The 19,280-nt window shown below is 35.5% G+C and overlaps 1 long non-coding RNA gene across 1 annotated transcript; it reads left to right on the top strand.

Annotated features, from left to right (window-relative positions):
- The first annotated feature begins 1,223 nt into the window (after positions 1-1,223).
- LOC121074029 lies at positions 1,224-13,010 on the top strand. Its single transcript, XR_005822061.1, has 3 exons — positions 1,224-1,479; positions 2,612-2,719; positions 12,685-13,010. It is a non-coding gene; the product is annotated as an uncharacterized LOC121074029 (long non-coding RNA).
- Positions 13,011-19,280: the final 6,270 nt, after the last annotated feature.

Genomic DNA, 19,280 nt, shown 5'->3' with positions numbered 1-19,280 from the left:
ATTTGCTAAATGTCATAGAGGGAAGCTGAAGATGAGGTGACTGCATGAGCAAATACAGAATCTGAATAAGATTGGGTCAACTGAGCTGACAAATATTGAGCTCCTTACAGCTGTACTTCATTTTCCTCCATCTGCTAACCAGAGAACAGGTATTACTTCATTTTACATATGGGGATCAGAGGCAGAGAGAGATTTATTTAAGGTCACTTGGGAAGCCTACAGCAGAACAGGGAACTAGACCAGGAATTTCTGAGTTCCAGACCAATATGCTAACTATGGGACAACTCATTTCCCCTCTGTGTGTTTCTACTGCCAAATTGCATTAGACGAGCAGAAGTCCCCTTTGTTTATGTTTCTTTAAAACAAAGGTTCATTAAGACCAAATTCAATACATCACAAATACATTACCAAGATTACCGTGAAATGTTTAATAAATCTCTAAATCCTAATGACAAGATTGGCTGGTGATGTAAATGAAAATGAGGTCACAAGATTCAGGAAAAAGGCAAATAAGACTTATCTGAGGAGATAAGTGAGGTTATTTTATGTAGCAAGAAAAAAGAATAAAACTATAAGAAGTTTTTCTGAATTGGGAAAAACTTGTTTGCTTGATTGAATATACCAGAATAATTTAAAAGCTTATTTATTATGAAATAAAGTTTTCTGTTTGAATACTCTTTCTCATCAAATCTCTGGGGCTTTTTACATAAAGGAAAACAATCTGCCAGTGTTAAAAATTGTACTCATTTCCCTCATTTCCCAGTTCTTTCTTAAATTTATCCTCTGAAAAGGATGTTGCTCAAGTCACTAGTGGAAAAGAGCTGTGCTTTAAAAACAAACAAAAAAAAACTTTTTCTGAGTGTTATAGATCTATACTAGATTATACATATTGTTTAACAGCTTCCAAACACTGTAATGATGATCTTTGTTTTCAGGGAGACAGTGCATTCTGCACTTCAGCTTTGGGACAAATAACTCTATGTTTATGTGTCTGTTTCTAGTCCTGAGACACAAGCTAGGTTATGATTTACACATGGTAGCTGCATAGCTACCAAGCTATCTTCTATCTTATTTTTTCCTAGGTACTTATATAATCCAGTTATCATCATCTCTCTGCACCCTTTAAAAATGTTTTCTACATTTTTCCTCATTTTAAATAAAGCTTTTTTTTTTTTTTTTTCTACTTGCATTAAATTTAGGTGCACATATGACAGCCTTCCATGGCTTTTGCTCTAATGAGAGCCACACAGTCTGCTCTGTATTTCTACTGTAAATGAACAGCCTTTCACTGAGCGCAGCCTGGCTCTGCTGAAGTCGATGGGGGTTCCTTTGACCTCCACAGCATTTGAGTGTCAGCCTGTTCCTCAAATGAGTGTCAGAAAGTTCCCAGTGACAGCAGCTAAAGCCTTGGCATTTGGCTAAATGTGTGTGCAAAGCTGGTACTACTGGTGATGCAGCCAGCTCTACTTACATGATGAGGTGAGCAAATATGCCTTGTGGTAGTCACATATACTTGTCAGCAGGATTTAATTATAAACAGACTACAGTGAAAGATAATACTTTTCATTTACATGTTTTACAAACTTTCTTGTCCTGTTTTTCTGTATTACTTAGGTTTAATATTCAGCAGCACAAAGTCAAAGTATAGAGAAATGGGTGAATATACTTCATCTCAGTACTGTATTGGACATTTGTGCATAGTCATGACAACATGTGAATTTTATAAAATAAAATTTTGAGTTTCTCTTGCTGCCCAAAAGAACATCATGTGTTTGCTAAAGTCTATCAGGAAAATATGGGCATAAAATTTCTTTTACACATAAACATGATCCTTTCTATCCAACACAGCAAAATGGCGTGCCATTTTGAATCCAGATTAGAAAGGGAAGACACAGTGTTTTTAAGCATCTTTGGGGCTAATGAGCTTGAGCAGGGAAGGAGTGTAGCTGTGGTGAGCCCCCAGAATAGGCTTCTTCATCTCTCTCTCAAAGGCAGCTGGTTCATCCCTGCCCTAACTGGACTGCAATCAGCTTCCCAGCAGCTGTGTTTTCAGCTTGTTTGAAGCTCTCTATTTTGCTTCCAGTAGCTCAGTAACTCATAAAAAGTTATTTGTGTACATATACGTGTAAATTCTATTGTCTTCTCCTGCTTAACCTAACATTTTCTAAGCATTTTTGTTTAGTGGTACCAAGTGTTGATACTTAGGTTTCCTGAAGAAGCCATCTCCTTTTCCTTAACTTTTCACCTTATAGCACATTGTATATTGACTGTGCTGTTTGTTTACTGCCTTTATGTTCCAAAATATTTCTGCATGCTTCCTGGTCCCTGTTACTCTTCAATTCAATAAGAGGCAACAGGATACTTCCTATCCCATTAGTGCATCCAATAGCTCTCCTCTTTACTTCCTTATTTGTTTTGCTTGGCAATGATTTTCTTGTCTTTGCCAGGCTTTTTGCTCCATATCCAATTCTTCTTCTTCTTTTAATAATCGATAAATTATTTTAACAAGTAATTAATTATAAATTGTAAATTTAATATTTTATTTAATAATTTTAATCATTAAATTACATTTAATAATTAATTATAAATTATTTTTAATGTGTCCCAAAAGGGCAGATCACAGGGGAATAGTATCCGAAAGCTTTTCTCACAAATCCTTTGGGGAAGACAGGATGCTGATGCAGCAGGCCAACATATATACTGTTTTATCTTCTATCAGGTAAGTGGTGATTATTCTAGGTCAGCTGTTTTTCCTTGCTTCTTTATCTACAATTTTGGTACTTGCACAATTTTTCTCTCTCAGCACTTTAACGAAGTATACGAATTCTAGCCATGCATCATCAATCTTCAAGACTAAAACAGGGTCCAATACTCGGGCTTAATTTCTGAGTTTTCTGAGCTTTATACATCATCTTGTTCTATCTTTCCAACAGTTTACAGAGCTGCTGTGTCTGTCAATAGTAGTCTTCTGCTGTGTTTAAAGGTGATAATTTTATTATCTGAGTGGGAATGGTGTTTCCTTTTCATTGGGGGAAAAAAGGAAAAGCAAAAATAGTCTTGACCCTCTTTCTTATATCAGATCTTTCTGTAGATTGTTCAGGGCAAAACAGGTGCTCATTGCAATGATTAATTATCAACTAAGATGCTGATGTCGTAACACTTTTTTTTTAGTTGTGTTAGGAAATGTCATCTCATACAAGAGTTCTGCTGTATAGAAGGAAAAGCTGTAAAACAGCACTGGCTGCAAACAGGTTGGGCAGGAACTGAATACCTGCATTTTTTGTTGGAAAGCAAAGTATCTTCCACTGGTAATCTCTCTTGTGCTCTTTAGCTCTGTGAACTCCCATGCAATGTATTGTAATTTGGCTTCTCAGACTTAGGGATAGAGTGGATGTGGGCATATACTGGAAACTTCACTTGATAAAAAGGTATGATTAAGCTTCCTGGAGTGGGGCTGGAAAAATAGTAGGATTTTTCAAGTATTTAAATGGTTTCACTGCTTCATTGATATTAGTTATGATGAAAGTCAGGTCCTTGGTCTACTCAAGCACTTCTGAAAATTAGCCTGCTCTTTTCTGCTGTCCTGGTTTCAGTTAGGACAGAGTTAATTTTCCTCCTAGTAACTGGCAGGGTGCTATGTTTTGGATTAGAATGAGAAGAGCGCTGATAACATGCTGATGTTTTAATTGTTGTAGAGCAGTGCTTACACCAAGCCAAGGACTTTTCAGCCTCTCTCTGTCCTGCTAGCGAGCAGGCTAGGGATGCAGCAGGAGCTGGGAGGGGACAGACCCAGGACAGCTGACCCAAACTGGCCAAAGGGGTATTCCATACCATCTGACGTCATGCTGAACAATATATAGGGGTGGCTAGCCGGGGTGGAGGGGGGGGCCGGCTGCTCGGGGATAGGCTGGGCATCGGTCAACGGGTGGTGAGCAATTGCATTGTGCATCACTTATTTCGTACACATTATTACTATTAATACTATTATTATTATTATTATTGTTGTTATTCTTTTCCCTGTCTTAATAAACTGTCTTTATCTCAACTCACAGACTTCACTTTCCCGTGTCTCTCCCCCATCCTGGAGAGGGAGGGGGGAGGGTGAGCAAACGGCTGTGTGGTGTTTGACTGCCAGCCGGGCTAAACCACAACATCTGCTAAGACTGGTATGGAGATTTTATGTCTTTTCTTTGGTGCTGTGATGTTGATGGAGAAGTGGAGATTCTGCTCAGGTGTAATCAAAGTTAGATTGAGATCATGGCTAATTTTCAGGATGTCCTAGTGCACAGGTTTCAGCTAAGTGGTGAATAGTCACTTTGGATTATCTCCTCCTAGAGGTTAATACATCAGAAGTCTAGCAATGATTGCCAGAGAATCTCACAAGAAAGCCGCACTGCGAGACAAGCAGTTTGAAGGTGAGGTCTCAGTAGATGCGTTTTCTATTTTGGACTGTAAAGAAACTTCGAGGGAAAAGAGGCTCTACTGAGGCTATCATTAAAGATTTTCTTCTCTAACCCCTTTTTGTTAAGGAACTTTTCCGTATCAGAAATAATTTCACAGGAGATACACTTCTCATTAACTCTTAGTAGAATTAGGTTCTCACATATGTACACAGAAAAGTTAATGGTAGAATGAGCTAAACAAGGAAGAAAGGCAACAGTAACTCTTACAACTGTTTCTCTGATCATCCAAGAAAACACACAGGTTTTGTTAAAAAGAAGAATATTTTGAGATTTGATGGGGAAATCTCTAAGACGTATCCATTATTTTAAAGCAATAATTTAACTTCCATAGGGTTCGAGGAACCATGCTAGATCTGGTGATGATGGTGAGCACTTCTGTAGGCAGGTGATGATGAGAACCATTTAATATCCCTTGAAATAATCTTTGAGGAATTGTTTCATGTGTCACCATTTCATTGTTAATACTATTGAGGGGAGAAATCTCTAAAGAAAAAAAATAAATTGGGTAGAGATGAATACTGTTGCCTGGTGCCTGTTACTAGACTGTAACAAAGAAAATAATCTAAAGGAATTCTGTAAATGGGAAGCACAGTATTAATTCAAAAGCTGTCTCAATATCACTGAAATTGGATCGCAAGGAGGCAATCTAGATATTTAAACCCAGAAACAAATGAACACGGGTCAGATGACCCATGGAAACTGCAATTTGTTAGTCTGCAGCCAAGGCAAAGCATTGGATGTAACTTCTTTCCCTGCCAAAGGGACAGAACCAGACAACTGTATTTGATCCAGAGGACCTCCACTTCCCTTGCTAGATGGTTTAAAAATAACACATAAGTACCATTTTTATGTTCACAGAAGACGAAAGGTGAAACCCAAGTTTTGAAGAAGAGCAAAGGCAAGCACATTAAACATCTTTAACTTCTCAACTTACAACACCTCGTTCACATTTTTGGGATAAATTTAAGCTTTGATTATGCTTGGTTAAAATTGTGGGACTGAACACAACAGAGACAATTTTGCATTTAGCTTTTTGTGAAGGAGACCTAAGACTGCCACATACTTTGGTAATCAAATATTTATTACACAGTGGTGCAAGAATGCCAGTTACTCACATGGAAGTCCTTCAGTTTTAACAAAAATAATGTCTGGCAGGTTATGCTGAATTGGTTCTGACTGCAAAAGTTATAGCCTGCTAAACTGTGAACTCCCATGGAGGTTAATTTTATTATCAGTAGAGAACACCAAAATTCACGCACTTTTTGACATTTAATCAAAATTTAGTGTAATAGGATGAGATGTAGACTATTGCTGCTCAAAGCTGTTGGAAATACGCTTTTTCAAATTCAGTAATGGCTCTCTGTTGAGCACCTGATTCACGATACATTGAATTTGATTCAAGTGTTTAGGTTCTTTGCAGTCTCTGGGTTAAGTCTCATGTGAAAACATATGAGAAAAATTTGCATACAGGAAAAAAAGGAGCATGAAATATAAATCCGTAACAGTGACTGGTTGCAGCAAAATTAAGACTGTGTTAGAATTTTAATTCCTTCCTTCCTGAGTGAATTACTCATTCAAACTCAGGACCACTGGAAAAAAAAAAAACAACAAAAAAACAAACAAACAAAAACAAAAAACAACCCCCCCCAAAAAAAACACAGAAATTCAATTTCTGATGCAGATATGCTCCTGTCAACATTAAACACATGGGAGAAATATGTAGTAGCATGAATCTGAGCTTGAGTTAATTACATTTCAGCATAATTGCAAATAGTATGATCTCATTTAGGTATAATCTTTCATGAAGACTTGCCATTTATAGTTTAATAAAGCAGATAACATCGTTTACAATTTTCCCCACTATTTTTAGATAGATTTTCTAAATGGGGAGGATTTTTGGTATGTGGCTTCTTATATGTGATTTTTATTATTATTTTTTTTCTTCTGAGCTTCACGTTTGAACTCTCCCACTTTGCTAAGAAATTGTTTCTCAGTGTTACAATAGTTACAGGCTTGGTAGCTTGCAGTTCCACTTCTGGTCAGCCAGGAGAATGTGAACTATAACATAAGTAGTATTTCAGCTTGCATGAATTTGGGATCTACAGGAACAGATGTGGGTCATTTTATAGCTAAATGCAATAGAGGTGTTCTAGACACAGAGCCTGCACAGAATTGTGTTTCACTGCGGGCAGTTCCCTTGCTTATATCATTCCCGATTTTCTCTTTCTGCAGTCTCCTGCTTTAAGAAATATTTCTAAGTATTCTTATACTGCAAAGCAAGTAGAGGAGTTTTATTTTTCTAGTTATAAAAGAACATATTTAACAAATGCTCTCATTAATCAGAGCATTAATCAGAGGGTCCGAACTGTTTTTGGAACTCGTGGCAGAGTGAAACCTATCTGATGCTGGGAGAAGCGTTGGCTGAAGCCTGGGTGTAAGCCAGAAGGGTCATTTGAACTGCAGGGCTGGAACACTGTCCTTGGGGAAACCCTGGTCCAAAATCTAGCCAACAAAATGGTATGCTGCAATCCTGTAATTTATCAGGGCACTGAAATCATAGACACCTCATTGTGGTTATGTGTGAAAGTGTGAAAAACTGTGACAAAGTATTTGCTGTGTTACTGAATCATTGTAATTAGACAGGACAAACTTAGTTATATTTGAGTAGGATTTTCTAGAGGATAGACAATTAAATTCCAAGCAATTTAATATGCCAAGCAATTCTTTCCTTTAAAAATAAATAAATAAATAAATAAGTGAAGTGGAATGGAACATTTAAATGAGAAAATTTGGGCGGATGAATTTTATACAGCCCATAAGCTTTTTTTTTTTTTTTTCTTTGTTGATTTACTGCTTAATCTAAATGATCTGGTTTTATAAAATGGTTGTTGATGTCCTGTATTGTTAAACCAAATTATTTCTGCAAGCATCACTTCATTGTCTGCATCATACCTGAAATTTAGTAGGAAGGCTAAATTCCTTGGAAATGTTTCAATGAAGAAATTTCAAAGTACTGATTCTCTCTTTTACCTTCTGCACCAGCAATACACTTGAGTACAGTTTGTCTCCACATACAATGTGGTGAAATGAACGGTGATTTTCCTCTGTTTCAGGAAGGGATGAATTGTGCAACAACAAATAACTTAGCAGCTTGTTTGACAAAACTTAAATCAATCCTTAAATCAATTGTGGTACTGTTGCATTGGAATATTCCATGTTCCAATCTCTTACTTGTTTTTCTCTGAATCAGAGAGCCACTAATTCTGAGGAAATTAATTATTTAACATCTTCATATTTTTAATATTTCTCCTATTTTTTTTCCTATTTTCATTGTTAAAAATGCAGCAGTTAACCTGAAAACATGAGTCAGCTGTCTAATAGTGTGATGGTTTGTGAACAAGAAGGCTGTACCATTCACAAAACAAGCTTGCTGCTACTTGGTACTCCAACAGCCACAGGATGAATGCTGTGTCCTGTTGTGGGCACTGTTTATAGAAACTGCAGACTAATTTGCTCTTTGCAAAATGTAATGAAGCAAGAACATGGGCAATATGTTTTGTGATCATTAGTTTTTTTAAAAAAAAAAATCTTTTTTTTTTTTTTCCCTGTCTGAATTCTTTAGAATGAGGGTGGTCCTATAACCAGTTAGAAAAACTTCCCTCTCTTTTAGGATTCCATTACAATTTAGGTATTCTCAAGAAAGATAACAGACATCTTACAGAGATAATAATAGCTCACAGATACAGATGCATTGCATTCACAAGTAAACATGAATATAACTAAATTACCATATTGTTATACAGCTAAATAGGGCCTCAGCAATTTACTTCCAGTTAGTTATTCTATTGTCAGTATACCCCAGCAAATGTAAGGACAGAGAACTTGAGCAAAACTTTAAATACCACTTGCTGTACACAACCAATGAAAAATATCAGATCACACTGAATTTCGTCAAAGGGTAGATACTGGCAAGAAAGGATACTGTGCTCAGTACTCTTACCAAACTCTGAGACACTTTGACCTATTCTTTTCTAATATTGTATATTGCTTATGATATGTACTATGCTGCCTGTAACATTTACTTCAGTTACTAGGGTTGCTGGGATATGCTGTTTTGACATTCACACTATTAAAAGAAATACCTTCAAAATGAAACATGGAAACATGAGATTGGAAAACTGTAACTCTTCCTGGACTTTTGACTCTGAAGGTGTCATGAAACACAAAGTGATTTAACACAGCTGTAGTTCTTTGTTTTTATTTTTTAAATTCAGGTATGGAATTTTTAAAAGTAATTATTGAACATAGGTCTGTATAAAGTATGATGTTATCAGTATGGGATAATACAGTCCCAGATTAATTTGGGACTTAACAGTACACTAAAAAACAGCTTAATTCAATCAATACATTTGAGAAGTATAGCTGCTAAGGAAAAATATTACATGTACTATAGTTTATAAAATTGGTTATTTACTGTTTATTTTGATACTCTCTCAGAAAAAAAGTACCAGTGTGGTAATCGGTCTAACAAAGTCCTATTGTCATTGGTGACTTCTATATTCCAAACTGAACTCTGTTTACACTTGTGCACTGTGTATTTTACATTTAGGATGTAGTCATTACTGTTTAATATGTAAATCCTTAAAAAATTAATAGTTAGCATTAGAAAAATAGCAATGTTAAGTAAAAATCTAAGACACTCGTCCTTTTTTGAAACACTGAAATTTCTTGTCTTGTCTTTCATAGCTTGCTAGAATCTTTCCATAAAACCCAGTGGCATGAGTTGTTGTCATGAATCATGCTGTTTTTGTATAACTGTTACCTAGCCATTCTCTTATGAAGAAAAATCTACGCTTGCAAATCTTGCCTGCAATGACTCACTATTTTTTTTTTCCTTTATCCACAAGAAGTTTTGGGGATTCAATATACTTTTGTGGATTATGACTAAATCTATCATATATCAATTCATGATCAAAGCCTAGATTCTGTTCTAGGCCTTGCTGGATACAGTAAATATGAGCTGAAGATCTGGCATTTAATATGAAAGCAACGATATAATGGAGAAAACAAATCAAATCAAAACAAAACAAAAAACCCAAACTCTTCAAACTTGGTAAAGAAAAATTCTACTAAATAAACTTTGTGGTTGACCCGGGCTGTCAGACTTGGCTATCCTGTTCAAGGTTGCATCAGTGCCCTTACCAGAACACTTCACAAGCAGTCACCTCTCACGTTCAGTGCATTCTTCTGATATTTTCCATTGCTCAATTTAGTCCAGATAGCACTAGCTATGTTTCCTTGGGCTTCACCCTAAACAGTTTCTTTTCCTCTTTTTTTGGTGCTTGTGCTTGTGTAGAAGATAATCACATCTCCTACTGAAACTTTCTTGACCAAACTATGCTGATTATAGCATTTCCTCAAAATTACATTCCTCATTCCAAACCTTTAATCATTTCATCTGTTTAATTCATTCCACAGTATTGGTCATCTTTATGGTAGCAAGGTACAGCAATATACATTTTTCTAGCCACAGTGTCATTGGTGAGGAAACAGTAACATGTTTTCCTAGATAATTCCTCTACCAGTCAGCTTTTATTAGATATCATGGAAGATCTTCAGAGGATCTCAGAGATGAGTGTATAATTAGCTATGAAAGCTAACAAAAGATAGTTGCTAAGACAGACCCTTTTGAAAAAGAAATCAAAGGACTCTGAACCATTCAAAATGGAAACATGGAAATGCACTGGCTGCTTTTATTCCTTAAGTACAGCTCAAGTGCACCAAGACCTGATGTGACAAGAGCTTAGATGTTTGGCCTTCATCCTAAGGGCTAAGTACTTCTCAGAAGGCAACACATCTGACATCAGACTGGCCAATTACTTAATGTTCAAAATGAAAATAAAAGAATTAAAGCCATTACTCTGGATGAGATGAAATGTCCTCTCATAGATGTTCTGATATTAGATCAGAGTTAGTCAAAGTTCTACAGTAACTGTATAGACTCATCCATCTTCAGCACTTTTCAAACTTGAATCAGGCTATGCAAAGGCTGTCTTGTTTTTGCTGCTGTGCTGCATAGTGCTAGTATTCATTTTGTACCTGTTTTTCCATTTTCTTCATTTCTCATCTGTTTTACTTCTACTGGGTAAACAGCTTTATGTCTACTGCAGTTTCCCAGGCTAGAAAGTAGAAGTCTCGTACTTAATTTTTGGGTTTTCCATTAACTAGCTATGACCTCAGGCAATCAGAATGTTAAAATGCTACTAATTGTTTTGTTACTAATTAATGCAAAAATTAAAACCCTCCAAAACTTAGTATGTTTTAGTTTGTGTGCATTTTACATTTCTAAGCACATCCAACTTTTTCACTAGCTGTATGCCAGGTGTTTTCTCCTGTATGTGAATCTAATTCAGCACATTTTAAAGTCAGTTGCTGTTCCTTACACGTGGACATTAGTTTCTGAATTACTCTATCCTGAGGTAAAAGCTGATCAAATTCAATCTTAAGCAGTCACAAGGCGAGGCTGATTTCTTTTTTACAACCTGCAGTGTTACTAGTGGAGTCACAAGCTGCAAGAGAAAACCCAAAATTGTTTTGTCTTTAAACACCAGAAGTCAGACTAGCTCTTTCTGTGCTTGCGCTCATATATATACTGGGTCCCATATCTATATACATGTGGCTAGCCTCCAAGATCCTTTATGACTCTTCTGCACATGCTTCTTTGAATATGCAAAGCTAAACTTCCTGCGTAAGCACAAATATGTGGAGAGTGTGGTTGCAAAACTAATTGACTCTCTACTAGTAGTCTAGTAGTAGTCTCTACTACTGTGTCTTAAGATACACATGCACCCATCTGATTATTAAATCCTTGCATCTGAGATTTGTTTGGTCAATCAAGTCATGCAGAACTCTGTTACCAAAGTTGAATGCTTTCTTTGTTTCTCTAACAAATCCAGCCCTCTACTTTTCAATAAATAAAGCCACAGAAAATCAGTGTACAGACATGCAGTATATGTAATTCCTCTTTGCTCCCTTCCTTCATAATACACTCTCAGATCTTGATGGTCTGGTCCCTCTCTAAACACCTTTTTTTCCTTCTCTCGTCTCTCCTGTGGAACTCCAGAAATGCTATTACTGGAAATATCATTATCTTTCATTAGCTCACTGTTTATCAAACCCTGCTGTTTTCAAAATTGACTGGCTTATTGAGATTTCAGAGGTAAATTTTCTGCTTGGCTTATGTCTATATTTATACAGATTCTATTAATTTAGTAAAAGCTGTATGGCCACATGGCTGTCCATCACAATGAAAATGAAATTTCTTCTAATTAAGGATATAAACTTGTTTGCCACCTTTCTTTAGCACAGGCTTACTTGAAGTAAGCCAACATTGTGAGAATTACTTATAATAAAATTAGATCACTCTTAATTAAATATCTCCACAGAGAGACCTCTTCACATCATAACTGAGTGCTTTTCATTTTCATTAAGATGAATCTATTTCTCCATCAAAAATTATCTTCTGCCAGGAAGTCTAACCACTTTCATTTAGTAGGAAACCTTGAGGCTGAGTTCCTGCTTACAATTGTGGTTTGTTGTTGAGTCTAAATTTTAAAAATCACTCTTTGCTTTAAGATACTAGCAATTCTAGGAAAAATGTCGTGGAAATATGAAACCCTTTCCAAAATTAATTTTCCTTACCTTTTCCTTATTGCTTTACTTTAATTTCATTTTGTTTACTTTGGTATATACAAACCAAAATTTATTTCTCCTCACTTTTAGATAATAAAATACAGGGATAACTTTTTATCATTTGTCCATAGCAATCACAAGCTCCTGCATCTCTGTTGATCTCTAGCTGTGTTGGCATGGCTCAGGGAAGGAACTGTATCTCTGTGATGTAATATTTGGCCATTCTAAGACTGCTTTTTGTGCTAATCAGGTTGCATTTATATTGCTTGTAATCCAAAGCCCCCTGAAGTTAATGGAATCCTTCCTATTGCTTTTTAATGGACTTTGAATTTGTATTTGATGATATACTTAAAAATAACACTGAAGTATTTTTACTTAAACTATGAAAAATGGTAAGAGGAGAATCTGGTAAAAACAAACAAATGAATAGAAAATCAAAATGAAGTTGCCTACTTGCTAGTATATATTCTGGTTTAGGGAAATTTCATCCATAATTAAAAGCTCCTTTGAAATATTTTTCCATTTGTAGGAAGTGCACACTTTACAACACGTTGCAATAGAGCAACAGGGTTATGAATATTCCACTACATGGTGTATGTTAAATAACAGCATCCGGACTTTACTGAGTTTATTTTATAACTGAAAGCACTTGGTAATATCTTTAATAAAAAGGCACAAAAATACTGCTGCATAATTCAGTGAGAATTGCCTTGGTGAGTACTTACATTAGATACGAAATCATATTTTTGGGGTTCTTAACATCATTCTGTTTTCTTAGGAAAGCAATGTTGTCTAAGTTTCTTTGACTAAAGCTTGCAGAAACTACAGAGTATTGCCAGGCATGTGCTGCCAGGAAGCTCAGTGCTGTGCACTGTAAAGCAGATGGGTAATAATTACTTTTATAGATTCTTTTTTTCCTGTTATTAAAATATAAATAACTTCTCTACCACTCAGAAAATTTATTACATTTGAATTTTGGAAGAAAGAGGATAAAAAAATTATCTAATGGTATAAAAATGTAAAGGTTACAATGGTGATTGATTCCAAGTTACTCTCTTCCATTATTTTTACCGCCTTTTATAGAAATTTTCCTGTTACGATCTCAATTTTATTTTCTCTATCTGGAAAGTAACTTTAGAAGTGGATGACCATTTTCAGAAATGCTTGTTTCATACTGACTTATTTTAACCCATTATATTACTGCCTAAACAGTTAAAAAAGAAAATAATATAAAATTGGCAGTATGAGATTTGCAAATATTAGCATTTCCTATCTCAGAAATGAAAAACTATTAATTCATGGATAAATGATTACAATAATTCTTTAACTCTTTTCTATATATGGTGTGTTAAATGCTATTTCTGCCAAAAGTTTGACTTTGTTTTTTGATGTGGAAGAAATGGTAACTTATTTGTAGAGCACAAATACAAAGGTGAAAACAGTGGATACAGGATTCCAGGATCACAGAGAGCAGATGTAAAAGTTAGAAAATCTTAATAATCTAGGAAATATATGATTAGAAAAATATTAAGTTAAGTAATTTAAGTTATTAACCCATAGAACTCATTCGGTTTGTCACCTTTCACATCTGCAAATGCAAGAAGGTTGTATGTTAAAAAGATGCTTTTGTTTTTGTTACTAAAGGCAGCTGTGTTCTGTTTCCTGACACTTTTGATAATCGAGAGCTACTAATAATAATCTGACCATGGTTTTGTAAAAGAACCAGAATCTGGAAAAGCGTGCACGTTTTGCAAACAGCAGCATTAATTACGGGTTATTAAATGGAAAGGAAGAATTTCACTCAGTCATGGCTTTGATTGCCCTGTCAATATCTGCTCAGAAGAAACAAGAGATCACATTCTTCATTTCTCTGTAAGTTATTAGTTTCAAATATCTTTTTATTCTTGTATGAATTACAATAGATACATCTGAAAATGAGAGCATTGTATTTCATCCTAACTGCCTGAGAGCTACGCTTGTCCGGGGCCGGCATGGCATATTGGATGATGACACTCGACAGTGAGTCAAGTGCAAGGGCTGCTTTTATGTTTCTGGGAAGAAGATCACTTCAGCCTCTTCTATCTGTTTATTTATGTAGATTGTAAACTCCTCAGGAGCAAGGCCAGTTCTGTTACTATTATTACTGTCCTCAGAGTAAACTGGCTGTAAAATAAGATCATTGTAAAGCTGACAATCTTCCTCCTGTTATCTGCATCCCTCTCATATATTCTCCCCCATACCCTTCAGCTTTTCCTAAGCTAGCAACAAGTAACAAATTTTAGATGTATTATTACGTAGGCTGCAATATATAAACTACTTCATACGCAAGTTGGCATGGAGCAGGATTAGGGATCCTGTTATGACCTTCAGCTGTACCTTTTGCAGGGCTGAGGCTGCTAAAATCTCTGCCAAACTGCTGCGGACCACTGAACCTGCCTAGCAGTAGGTGTTGAGATTCTTCTTCCACCCTTCTGCCAGAATTAATGGTCCACTTTTCTGATAAATAGTAAGAAAAATAGGATATGAGTCCTTCTCTGTGGTGGATTGGGGAGATATTTCACCAATAGCATGAAGCTAATTAGCTCTTTTGAAGGAAAAAAAACAAAATAAAAACAATAAAAAACACCCAAGTGGTCTTTTAATAAGTTCTCATCAGTAAACAATGAATAAATCACCCCTGTTAGGGATGGAATTGGCTCTTGGAGAAGCAGAAGAATGAATCCAGCCCTCCAGGTAGTGAAATTTTAATTTCTGTGGTATGTTAGGTAGGTATCCATTATAGTTAGTCAATGGAGAAAATTTTTCAAACAAAAATGATTTAGAATTCCCCCTTTTAAAAAATAAAATGAAATAGTGAAATAGTATCTCAAATGTGATTTGCTTCTCTCCTTAACTAACTTTTAAATTAGAAGTTTGCTGGATTAGTAAGTGATTTCTTGAATTACTTTTATCAATGATATCACCCTTCACCATATGCCTGAGATGAAAACTTATTCAATTTAAAAAGAATTTCACCTTTCATCTGAGCCACAATTAAAAGTAATATGTAGACCACATCTCCCAAACAAAGGCATTCAGGATCACATGTAGAAAGAGGAATGTTTCTTTAAAGCAGCTGATCATAACTATGCATTTAATGTGTGGTGTTCTAAATCTGCAACTATCGAAATTTTGAGAGAACATGATCTTTTCAAACTCTTTCTTCTGAAACTGATAAAGTCTGAAGAGATAGTTCTCTATCTGTTGCCTAGAATAGAGACTATACGGTAGGTAATATAGCATGACTACTAGACCTGTTAAAGAACTCAGTGAACTGTGCATCATTTATTTTAAGTAATTTAATTCTTAGAAGTCACTATGGAAATTCTGTTCAGAACTCATAGCACTCTCATGCATAGTTAGTTTCAAAACAGTTAGTTTCAAAATATTCTTTAGAAGTGTTTAAGCTGTCAAAACTTCACTTATTACATCCTTGAACATGTGTGCAAGCAAAGAAATCAAATAAACAGAACCATAAAACTGGAAGGCATACAACAGGCATACCCCTAATGAGATTTTTTCATGTAATGGACTCATTTTGACCGTTATGTCACGTGGCGTAAATACAATAGGCTAGGACAATTCAAAGGAAATGATTTCTTTATTTCATTTGACCTGAGCAGAATGATTGAAAAGAATAGTTGATGAAAGACTTGGTTTTGTATTTTCTCCATTCTGGAAAAAGGAAGAAGAGAAAAGAAGTTAATACGGCTCAGTATTTAGTATCACTTTGTAGATTGTTTGTTCTTATGTGTCAGAATATTAAAGAGGTGACTCATAAGAGAGAACATTTTGTCCCACATATTTAAAATGAACAAAAGAATACTATGCTGTTGTTATGAGTAGAACAGTACTTCAAGTCTTGATTAAGCCAACTCACTACAAATTACCCCAGCCTGAACAGGCAAGATTCGTGTCAGCAGTGGTGATGTGTCTGTCCTCTGGCCATGTAAGGATTTGGGTCTGTGGTAGAACAAAAAGTAGATACTTCATATAATCATAAAGGAGACATCCTTTGATTGTGAACTCTGAAACATCATATTAGACTTTAAAAAATACCTTTCTTATTGGTAAATCTACTATTGATTAAAGCCAGCCAAATGCATACTAGCTTCCCAAAAGTTCTTGAAGGGAATGCTTCTGAAATCACTGATTTATAGGAAGAACACCCTCAGATTATTCTGTAGTCAATTTTTAGAAAGTACTTAAAAGATGCTTCAGTGACACACCTAGTAAATAATCCCCCTGCTATTATTCTACTCCTCTTGCCTCATTTCTAAGGGGAAGACTTCTACAAAGTAATGCATAAAAATATATGGAAGAAAGAACTGAACTATGCCCAGAAAGATTTTCACCATCTCCTGTGCATGCTCTGTTCTGATATAATAGAAGAAAAAAAGTGTCAAGAAAGTACCAGATACAAAACATTTGCAAATGAAGAAAAAAAAAGGGGAATTACTGTTCTCCAGTTCTTCCAGTTCTAACCAAGTTAGGTACTGTCTGTAGTAATCAAATAATTTTAGAGTGACAGTATGTGATTAAGATGAAAGTCTGTCTCTAAGTGGGAAAAAAAAAAGTAAATCAATAAAGCGATGTAACGAAAGGTTTCAGTAGACAACTATAATATTTAGCATTGACTAGCATGATCTGTTGGTGAATCATTTGACCAATAACTAGCATCTTCTTTTATGTGTTTACATAAACATTACTAAGAACAAATGTAAGAAAGCATAGAATCAGTTATTATTAATAATAATATTTTTTGTATTGCATATTCTGGCATATCACAAATATCCCGTCTTAGGCTGGAAACTTCTGGGTTCAGTTTTTTTTTTCCATTTGAAGTTTTGTCTGGATGTTGGATGCTTTTGTCTGCTGGATGATGGATGCTTGAGCTCTGTCCTCTTGTGTTAACGTGTTTTGGCTGTGATATGGTCAAATTCATCTCTCAGAAACTTAGCTCATGTTTTTGGTCTACTGATCAACCAATTGCTTTGCAGGTCTTTTTGTATCTCAGTAACAATCTGTTTATTTGGTATCAATAGACCCGTCTGTCATTTCATGGCCAAGCTCTTTGGCTAAGGGAATGCCTCTGAATGGACTTCTTGGCTACTTCTTGTGACAGAATCAAGATCTACATTAAGAGAGAAAATCTGTATTTGCTTTTCCCAACAAAAAGAACGCAACGCAAATATGGTCCCAAATTTTACCAAACCTCTGTCCCCTGCTTGACTCCCATCAAACTTCACTAGGGAACTGATATTTCCTCTTTGTTCTGTCTACAGAAACTTTTACCTCATTTGCCAAGGGACACGTCTCATTGTCAAGAAGAAAAGAATTGAACTTCCTTGATGATAAGGATGTTTAGAAAATAATAGTATCCAAAGTTGTACTTCCAGTAAGAGCAAACAGTCCCATTTTAGATATCAGCAGGTGGAAATCTCAGCAGAAGGATGCATATTTGTTGTTATGATTCCTGATGACCTTTCTTGTTTTCACTCCACTCTGATAGTGAATGCCTGCTGGCATGTTGGTGTTCTTAACCTCCTCAAATGATTTAGGGCTTGTTACAAAACACTGTTAATTTATATTTAACTACCTAAGAATTTCCTCCTTTAACTGCATTGGACAGTATCCCAATTCAGGCAATACTTAGGCCAGAATTTGTGACTGCTGTATGAACTACTTGATGGTGAAGCATAAAGGTCAGGGTGGCATTTATCTGAATGGCAAAGCCATGGCTGATCTGTTCAGCACATTCTGATGAACAGTACTTTTTAAAAATAGAAGTGTTTTAACGTATTTTAAAATGAGTATTTTGAATATGCCAGGATTCTGGGAGTATGTATTTTATCCGCTTTCCTAAAAAATCAAGCAGACCCAGCATCGCAAGACCACATATTTAAAGAGAAATATTACAACTTCCATTATGTACTTCATGTAGCTATACGGTCTAACTACAAACCAATATGATAGTGTACATGAAATAATATGTTGTTACAAAATATATGTTTTCTAGCTTGGGTAGAAATTCAGAGATTTTGTCTTAACATTATAAAGCCAGGACATTAATCAGAAATTATGCCTAATTTTAAAAGGGTATTTAACAGTTACACAGTGATTTTTAGAAAGCTTTGTTAAATTTATATATATTTATATACCCTTTATTGTGCACTTGTTGCCATTTTACTATGTACATTATTACTTTCAATATAACTGACCTCGTTTTCTGCCTCTATTTTCAAGGCATAATTTATAATTAATTTCTAATGCAAAATCAGTGTTCATTGATTGTAAGTGTTTCATGGTATGGTATTGTGAATTTTTCTTCACTTGTTTGTGACTTAAAATCAATGTCTTTGAAAATCTGCTGTAAGACCTAGTTAACACCCCCCTCAGACATGTAGATTATTGCTCATTTTCTAATACTAAGAATACTAAATATTACTAGTAAAAGTACAAGAACTAGTAATACTTTTGTTTAAGAAATGACTCAGACTTGTAGGACTGCAATTTTCACTCCCACATTTATAATGTCTGCTTATTAATAACTTTTGAACAGAGCAAGATTCTAGTAGTAGGAAATGCAGAAAGCTGATCCTCAGTCAGTATGAAAAGCTTAGTTCTGCTGGTGTCATTGTTAGTTCTCAGTCTTCCAGAACCCTCCAAAGTCAACACCCTACCAATCCATAACCCCACAAAAGCACATAATTCCACAGAAACCATTATTTCAGTTATTCTCATGCCAGGAGCACAGAAATGTGTATGGGGGGCACACGTATCTGTCCTGCTCCGGTCAATGTAACATTATCACCTAACTGTTACAGATGCATAATACTGCCTGTGGCCATTTCTCCTCTTCAAGCTGTTCAGAAGCTGTAGCAATCTCCTGTGCCTGTTGTCTGAAAAAAAAAAAAAAAATTTGGTAGTTTATATACTCAATTTCCCAACACTGATTCTTATCCTCCTTCACCATCTCTGCAGCAACTGAAATTTCACTCTGCCTCCTTTTGGCAGACCAGAGCTTTTTGGGGGATGAACTCTCCAAGCCTTCCTTTTTTTTTTTTTTTTCCCTTACTTTAACCA

This window comes from Cygnus olor, chromosome 8, assembly GCF_009769625.2.
Source record: "Cygnus olor isolate bCygOlo1 chromosome 8, bCygOlo1.pri.v2, whole genome shotgun sequence".
Lineage (NCBI taxonomy): Eukaryota > Metazoa > Chordata > Aves > Anseriformes > Anatidae > Cygnus > Cygnus olor.
The sequence above is the reverse complement of the archived record's forward strand: the minus strand, read 5'-3'. Positions and strand labels throughout refer to the sequence as shown.